At 31.8% G+C, this 9526-nt stretch overlaps 1 long non-coding RNA gene across 3 annotated transcripts; it reads left to right on the forward strand.

Moving 5' to 3' along the window:
* Positions 1–1414: 1414 nt before the first annotated feature.
* LOC134247440 (uncharacterized) lies at positions 1415–8512 on the forward strand. 3 transcript variants are annotated; one of them, XR_009987840.1, is made up of 6 exons: positions 1415–1476; positions 2813–2896; positions 3007–3051; positions 5442–5490; positions 5574–5654; positions 7193–8512. It is a non-coding gene; the product is annotated as an uncharacterized LOC134247440 (long non-coding RNA). The 3 variants fall into 3 exon arrangements; XR_009987841.1 differs by having other exon boundaries at positions 5450–5490; XR_009987842.1 differs by lacking the exon at positions 5442–5490.
* Positions 8513–9526: the final 1014 nt, after the last annotated feature.

Raw genomic sequence — 9526 nt, forward strand, 5'->3', positions numbered from 1 at the left:
CAGGGAGGGATCTTTTTCATACCAGCAGCAACTGCGACATGGAACCTAGCTTTATACGGTCTCATCCGAAATATCTGTCTACACGTTCCACAGTGGGATTCGAACCCGCGACGTAAGTATCCAGAGATCAGACGCTCAAACCACTGCACCACATGAGCGACAAAAAACAATAAGAACTAACCAATGTAAGCTGACGGAAAATTAAAAGGTCTGTGGTCGTATGTTGTAGACAATGGATTAAAGCTTTAGTATTTCTCATTAATACAAAACATGATTGACACTCTTCCTAAGTATTAACAGTAAAATTAAAATTTATGAAAGTGCAAGGATGTGTCAATCAAACCCGCCAAAAAATTTGAAGTTTTAATATCTTTTAAATGAAATAAGATTTTAAATTAATTTTTGTGTGAAATGCTATTTAAATATATAAGTCGTGATATTATATAGAAAACATTAACTTCAAATCTGTGTCCAAGTACCTTTAATACCATTCTCTGTAAAATGTGCTCATTTTGTTTATAAACATTATATATTTAAACATCAAGTAGCATAAACCTTTGTTACGTTTTTGCTAATGTTATATGTACCATAATTTTAAAACCCAAAATCCGGCTTTCGGTTTACCACGAGTAGGCCCTTACTATAAAGTGGACTGTCAAACACATTATGATGACGTAGAAAACCAAATACAATACTTTCGAAGACAATGTATGTAATGTCATCATTTTTTTTTACGGTGAATGGTGACGTAACATACATTGGCTTCACCATTGTCTGTAAAGTAAAGTGGTGGTCAGAGAAGATCAGTCGGTAGAGCGCTTTCTCCGTGATCGGAAAATTGTTTGTTCGAATCACGGCTTCGACCGACCTAAGTCGATAAAAATAGATAGCAACTGTTCCTGCGCCAAGCACTCGGCACTTTGAAGTGAAAGTTGCGGGTCATTCGGATGAGACCTTAAAAACTGAGGTCCCGTGTCACGGCAGGCGTTGGCAGGATAAAGATCCCTCATTGCTCAATGTCCCTGAGTGCCGAGTAAAGGTCTAAAAATTTGAAGCCGTTCACCTGTATATGGTTACGTCTCTATATGAGTGAGAAATTTTAAAATCTCATGAATAGATGCACATTAATTGTCAAATATTAATGCCAAATGTTACCCTTCATTACAGTTAGATGCTGTTTGTTTAACAATATATCAGATCTAAAAAAAATTTATATTCTTGAAAAAATTAAAAACTAATTAATTCAAGGGAAAGTCTTTTTTCCCCATGGAAAGAATTGTTAGACTGAGTATATATTTTGATCAATGCATACTCATGCCGATAAGTATTTTGAATTAATTTTTGTTTTACGCGTTAAGCTGAAAAAAACCCCCCAAAAAATGAGTCCACATCCGTTTGTTTCACACAGTGTATAAAACAGTTATAGATAACGGAAGTTTTTTCTCTAAAATTTTCAGTGTGCAGGTCTTAAACAGCGTAAGTACATTAAATTTATTGGGGGTTTCTTTTAAAGTGAAAAGAAATATAAATTATAACAAAGGCATCTACTTTTTATCTTTGCTTTTGTAATTATTGTACATGTAATTCCTCGAAAAACTAATAAAAATCATTGAAGTATATAGAACCTAAGAGTTTCTGAAAAGCCTAATAAGAATTTTTTTCATGCAGACTAAAAAAAGTAAATCATTCTTTCATATTTGGATGTTTTACTGTTTACAGACGAAAAGTGCCAATTCACTAAATACTGTGACAAACAAGATGATCCATCATCTTTTTTTCTTATTAATGTGATAATAATCCGCTTTAGATTGCACAGCGCGCTTACATATTCCATGTTCAAGAACAATCATAATTATTATCTAGAACGAGGAATATTGCCGACAGATAAGTTGGTATTAGGGACTTTTTAAACCTCGTTGAGTCGCTCGCGTGGCTCTAGAGTCGTGGAGTAAGGAGTTGATCCTTACCCCGCGGGTTCGTATCCTACTGCCAGATGTAGACACCGGTTCTTCGGATGAGATGGTATCAACATAGGTCCGATGTCTAAGTAGAGGTTCGATGTCACAGTAGGTGTTGGCATGGAAAAACCATAATTGCATAATATAGAGTATAATGTCGAGCATAGGACACGATTTGCAGCTCTTTACTGGTAAGTGATGGCGTCTCAAGATGAGTGAAAAATTCCAGAATTTTCTGAAAAGATATCTATTTCGACCAAATAGAAATGCAGAAATGCGACGGCTTCCTTCTATTTCCCCTTAACACAAAGAAGTAACAAATATAAAATGCTTTTTATTATTAGATTGTCTTTTTATCTACACAGTTGTTTGATTCACAAGTACCTGTTTTGCGATAATTCCATCAAAATATTTCTAATTCCAAACACTCTTTATTGTCTTAGACATCTGTGTGGTCTACTCAACAATTGCAAGTTTTTGATTTGACCATGATGCCCTTCGTCCTGTTTATGTTGCTTATTGTTATGCCTAGCAGGTTTGTACTTAAAAGAATAAGGAAACAGTCTTATGATGGAATTTCATGATTCGATAAAATAATAAAACATAGGGTTGCAACACCAATTAAACCATTGCATAAGGAATGGAAAGTAAATGAAAATATAAGGGAATGCAAACAATAACAAAAAATAGGACGCTATTAAGTTGCTCAACTTATCAGTAACTGAGAAATTTAAATTTCAGATTTCAGATCAATTATCAAACAGAATCAAACTGTAAAAAACTAATTTTTGAAACCAATAACAGGTGAGTTTGTTTCTTTGTATTTATTCACATTTGCCTTTTTTCTTTTATAGTGATAACAATCATGTGTTAGCAGTTGAGTTTGACTCTTTATGTTGGCGCTTCAATGGCCAGTAACATTTTTTAAAACTCAACATGTAAGTTAAATTTAATATAAACCATACATTCAGTATCCCACAAGGGCAATATATATATTTTTCTCTTTTAAAATACTTTATCTTAACACATGTTTGAAAATTTTGCACAGTGCAGGAGGAAAACCGCCCAGCAACTGGACTATACATGGACTCTGGTATGCAATGATTGTTATCATTATTTCAATATTTTAAAAGAAATATACATTTAACTTTTCGTTAGGCTAAAACACTGCTTGGGTGTCAGTAAATTCACACTATAATAAAACTTCGTATCAGCATTCAACGTTTCTTCAAGTTTGTACAATTTTCCGTTTAAAACTAAAAAGTGTTCAGCCTCATATCCTAAATACACTGTGTATTTTTAATTTAATTTTTGAAATTTCTTTGGCAAATGTAGTTTATTTAAGATTTAGAATGTAGAAATATTGAGTTGGGAACAACAAATTAAATCATTTCAATTAAAGATTTCCTTTTTAATATCATGGATAGATGTTGATACTTAAATCTGAGAATAAGATTTTTTTCAGTTAAAATTCTATCAAAAATTATATTCAAATGTTATTTTTACCTACTTTTACACATTAAGGCCTTCAACATTTAATCCTCCATTTGTGTTTGACTGCAAACATAACGAAAGTTATAGGAGGAAAATATACCAGAGGTTAGTTTATTTTCTATATCCAATCATAGATGTATACAATTGAAAAGAGGCAATAAGAAAGACGACCTTAGTACTAGTTACTATAAAAAGTTAATTTTTTCATTTGTTTTTAGAATATAACTAGCGCCATGAATGAGATATGGCCAGATCTAAAATCAAAGGATGAGAATAAGAAATTTTGGTAATTACAACTCTTGTTTCAATAAAACATGAAGCTATGTTTTTTTTCAAAATAGCCGATTTTTTTCTACATCTTGTCAACTGAAATAAAAAAAAAACAATAAAATAATCAATAATATTTTTTAAATTTTAAAAATTTATATCAATAAATATGTAATATGATATTCAAATATGTTTTATGCATTCTTAACCTGAAAAACTAGGTAAAAAATAAAACATTTTATTGAAAATAAAAATAAAATTGTTTAGAATTTTCATTAAAAAGTTAATAAAATCTTAATAAGACACATTAAACTGGCTAAATAAAAATCGTTAGAATTAAAAAATCAAATGGTATCAAAAGTTGACAATAGTAATAATAATTGAAATTAAAAAATGAAATTCGAAATTGACAGGTCATATGAATGGAAGAAACACGGAACATGCGCCGATGTTAACGGAACAAGGTCTTTGGCGGAATACTTTACAAAGGCTGTAGAGTTGGCAAACAGTTATCCTCTTACTAGGTCTGTAAATCTCAAGGAAAAAACTAAGGAAATTAAATCCTTATACTTTCTTTTCATAGTTTGCAACCTATGGTCTTAAAATTAGAATATTTAAAAAACAAATTAAAAAAGGAAGAGGAAAATTCCACCTTCTTGAAGACTTTAAATCGGGCCCAGCATTTTGGCCGTTTTAAGTGGACCAAAGTAGATAGCAACTGTTCCTTCGCCAAACACTCGGAACTTTAAAGTGAAAGTTGCGGGTCCTTCGTGTAAAATCTTAAAAACTGAATTCCCGTTTCACGACAGCGTTGGCACGACAAAGTCTTTCACTGTTCGATGTCCCTGAATGCCAATTAAAGGTCTAAAACATTAAAGTTCTTCACCGGTGCATGGTGACGTCTCCATATGAGTGAAAATATCTCAAATGGGACGTAAAACAACAACAACAATCAATCAATCAATCAATCAATCAACGTAGTATGCCTTAATATTGCTGCATAGTCGTTTGCAAAATTACTTAGTCAAAAACATTTTGATTGTACAAAGAAGTATAACTCTAAAGATGATTTTAAAAAGATGTTTGAGTTTCTGATTAAAAATTCCAGAACGAGGCAAGCTATTGACAAACAAGCTGATAAAACTAGGATATCGACAAATTTACGGTCGATATAATGATGATGTCAGCAACTACAACCTATCAATGAGTCAAGTTTTGACAATTCATCTAATTCGGTGGATGTAATCTGTAGACAGGGGATACTCATTCCTCCTTGACACCTGATTCAACCTCTAATTTTTGAGGTCCGTGTTTGATCTGCTCCAAATTTGTATGGTTTCATTGGAATTTCGAGATTAAAAAGTCTGTTCAATACCTTCATATCTCATCTTTCATTCTTGGAATTAAATAGAATGAGTAAATTAATACCTTTGCTTTTATTTGAATGTACACAAGACTGATGTATTAGAATTAACGTTTGATAGAAAAATAAATGACATTTTTGCCCTTTTTGAACATCGTAATGATATAAAAGCATCATTAAGATACAGTATTGAGAAATCAGTCAAGACTCAAAAAGCAATACATGTATTGCTATATTTTTTTCTGAATAGTGTTATACATCGTAATCATACTTTTTTCCAGTCAAAATTCAGTCCCGGCTTGTTTGTTACAATAATTGTATACCTGATATAATAATTCTAGTTTTACCTTTTTATTCAGTTTTCTAGAAAAGAGAAACATTACACCTAATTCAACAAAAACATACAGGGTAAGCACGTTTTAAACTTAGATTACATGTTGGAATGATTTTGTCAAAAAATCATTTTATACAGAAATATATTTTTGATTCAGATTCCTGAAATAGTAGACGGAATTGTAAAAGAAACAAATGCCATTCCTCATATTACATACACACGCATCAAAGATGTAAAGGTAAGCACATATCTGCTAGCCAAGGTAAGCATGTATCTGGTAGCCTTAAGTCAAAATAGGTTTTTTTCTTTGAAAAGGATATCTGTTTCTTGGCTCTCAAAGTGGATGTTTGGATTTGATGGTAGCTTACCATATAACTGATTAGTAATAAAGGCAATGTATAGCAGTCAAAATTTCAATAAAGATTAAAACAAAGGAATTGTATACACTTGCAAGGTTTCAAGTATCATACATCATGGATCTAGGTATAGGTCACTTCAGGACCGAGGTTATAAGTTTAATCTTTATCTTGCTCAACATTCACGACCGTGTTCAATATCGTGTACTGACAGGGTTTCCTTTGTTTCACAAAAGCTGTTATTGACATTTAATTAAGCTAGTGAGATAGGAGGCAAAACGATAATAAAAAAAAAAACATCTTTTAACAGGACAACCGGGTAAAATTTGATTATGAGTGCCCGGCCATATGGTGACCATTGAAAGCTGTAAAATTATTGAGTTTTTCCCATTATGCTTCTGATTTGTATGGTTTGTATGAATTTATGAGCTTGGATAATATCGTTATCTCCCATAGCATTTAAGCACTTCTTTATTCAACAATTGACTAAAATCTCATTTCAATTTTACCAACAACTCACAAGTTACTGAAACTCATTTGACAGTACCCTCCAATTGTTCTCAAAAGTCTCATAACCTTAGTAGGGCAAAAGACATCAAAAGATTTTTGCACATCTGTCACAGCTTTCATTCTTCTGTGAATGGATTCTATGAGTGCAGTTATCATTCTCTTATGGAAATTTTTCCACACTTCCAAAATAAGCAAAAGCCCCAGAGTTGTGCAATTTTAAACCCTCTTAAAGGATACAATGATATTGTCAGCAAATGCAATCTATCATAAATTTGCATGCCGATTGACATTTTCATATTTATTGTTAGGCCATGATTTAAATACTGGATTATCTGCGGTTATGATCATAAATAGAAGTGGGTTTGAACGATTGAAAGGGGTTGCTTACTCCTCTATGGCACCTTTTCCGTGGAATTTCCGTTTTTGATCTGCTTCCGATTTATTTTTCAATGGAAATTTGAGCTTGATTACTTTGCCCTATTTCCTTTGGTCTTTGTCGTCTTTTGCAAAATGCTTCAGGAAAGCCCAACAAATTTGCTTTCGATGCTGATTGTATCCTTGCAGCGCTGCCCTACATTTCATAGTTATTGAGAATGGAGTTGAGAAACAATTCTTTGGACATATGTTTGATTAGAGGATTGTTACCAATACACGTTCTAAAAAATTAATCATTTTTTATTTATAAAAGCACGTTTTACAAAAGCTCTTAAACTCACATTAATGAAGAAATGTAAATGTAGAATGAATATCGAAAGCACAAAGAAATTCACTTTTATAGGAATACCCACTTCCGCACCAGCCCGAGGTATACGAGAAATTCAGTCTTTTTTAGAACATATATTACAGTCAGACGAAAGTTAGCAATGGACAACCTATTTTTTTTTACGGTGGAATTTTTTTTTTATTTCAGACTAGTTTCTGGATATCTGAAGTCCGACTCTGTTTTGATTAAGAATTCAGCATAATAGCCTGCAAGAAAAATAATGGTCAACATTCTGTTCTTTATCCACCAACTTTGAATTCTTCTCAAACAGCTGTCCATGGAGAAAAGAAAAACACTTGCAAGAATTAATTTCTGAATAAAACACAATGTATATTTTTAAAAATATTTTTTTCTCAAATCATAAACGATAGAATACTGTTAACCAAATTTATGGTTTCGAGGTGAATAACTGCAAACTAAATGATCACACGTATGTTGATCACATCACAACAATTGATAGCCGATGGTGAAATTCAATCTGCCAAATAGGAAATGAAGATGATGCGAATTAGAGTTTTCTTTAAATATAAGGAGTTAATAATGCATAAAGAAAGATATGTACATATTGTTTGTTTTTTTTTTGTTCACAAACTAAAATTGATAGAAAGCGTGAAAGAAAAAAAATGTACAGAAATTTCTTTGCTAGAAAGGTTGTTGCAACGCACTTTGAAAAAATTACACTCCTTAAAAAAAATTTCGAACTGCGTTAAAATTACATGTAGGACAAAATTAACGCACTTTGAAAAAAAGTTTTCAAAGTGCGTTAAAATTGGGACAAAAACAACTTACTTTGAAAAAAATTCCAAATTGCGTAAAATTTGGGACACACTCAACGTACTTTGAAAAAAAAAATTCAAAGTGCGTTGAGAGCGTACATCAATATTTTTACCATGGGGACATTAAACGCAGTTTAAAAAAAAAACACAAAGCAAAACATTCTACATTTATATTCAAGTAATTGCAAGAATCAATTCGTTATAATTATATCTTTCGAAAAACATGTACTCTTTAAACTCCATTGGGAACAAAGAGGACATGAGTAGAAGGACTCACAGCCCAACTCTTTTTTTTACTAATACATGTATTGTACATAGCCGTCGGTAGAAAATTGAAAGAGGGACCCTTCAAAGGTAAGTACTTATTTGCGTAACTGGTAAAACGTTGAAAACTTTCAATGAATTTTAGTTAACATCAAATGCATACAAACTTGAAAAAATTAAGAACATTAAAACATTTAGGAAAGAAAGAATTTTAGAAGTGTGAAAAAAATTGAAATTGCCCACTTTTACATCATGTAGTGACCTCATCACTGAAAAGTTATCAAACAGGTTCAATTATTTATCATACCTAAAATTTGCAAAAATATTAACTTTGCCATACAATGGTCGATATTAACGCACTTTGAAAAGTTATTATATTTTTTTCAAAGCGCGTTTATTTGGTCCCATATTTTACGCATTTTGAAATTGTTTTTCACAGTGCGTTATTTTTCAAAGTGCGCTGTAACAAAGGTTCATTATATGGTTTTTTAAATATATCCACAAAATCTAAAATAAACTCTAATGTACATAATTATAATTTGCTTTTTTTTTTCGTAAAAAAATCATTTTTATTTAAAATTTTGATAATCTAAATGTTGTTACAGACCTATCTTTCTAGATTTTTTCTAAAAAAAATTTGCCCAATAATGACAAGAAGAACACAATGCGTGTAACTGGTCGAAAGGGGATGCTCACTCCTCCATGGCATTTGATTCCACCTCTGATGTTTTAGAGGTCTGTGTTTGCTCTGCTTCAGCTTTTTGTTCTTCTATTTAAGACATTTAAGATTGAATACTTTTTTTTAAAATTAATCTTTATTTCAACTTTCACTTTTATATCAAATAAGCATACATATATCTATCTTCACTCATAATAATGAAAAGAAGAAATGATAAATAGAGAGGGAAAGAGAAAGCAGGTAGTATTCAGAAAACAAAATGTATTTGCAGAGCTTTTTTATATCACATGTTCTATCAGACCTGAACGTTTCGTAAAAATCGATTGGGCAATTCTCGAGAATTCGCCTGCACAATATCGGTAAGAAAAAAACAATAAGAACTAGAGCCATTAATGAGAAATATCCGGACAATCCAACCCTTTAAAAAGCATAAAATCGGCAATTTCTCAGACCGGAAGTGACGTCTTAAGAAAAGACACACAAGATACAAATGATGATACATAAGTCATGAAAGTTTCATGAAAATCCATCCAGCCGTTTTTGAACAATCGCGTGCACAAAATCGGTAAGATAAAGAAAACTGAAAAGGAAACCTAAGAATAACAAAATAGTGGACAAAAAACTGAAGAATAACAAGAAGGTCTTCCGCCGAAAACGGAAGACCTTAACAAACTGTGAAATGGAGTTGGGAGTGAAACTGAATAAATACCAAGTGTACTTCTTAGTTAATTAATGCTACAAATAGACGCTATCTTTCGACAA

This window comes from Saccostrea cucullata, unplaced genomic scaffold, assembly GCF_032062105.1.
Source record: "Saccostrea cucullata isolate Sc308-1 unplaced genomic scaffold, CSIRO_AGI_Scuc_v1 ctg2021, whole genome shotgun sequence".
Taxonomy (NCBI): Eukaryota; Metazoa; Mollusca; class Bivalvia; order Ostreida; family Ostreidae; genus Saccostrea; species Saccostrea cuccullata.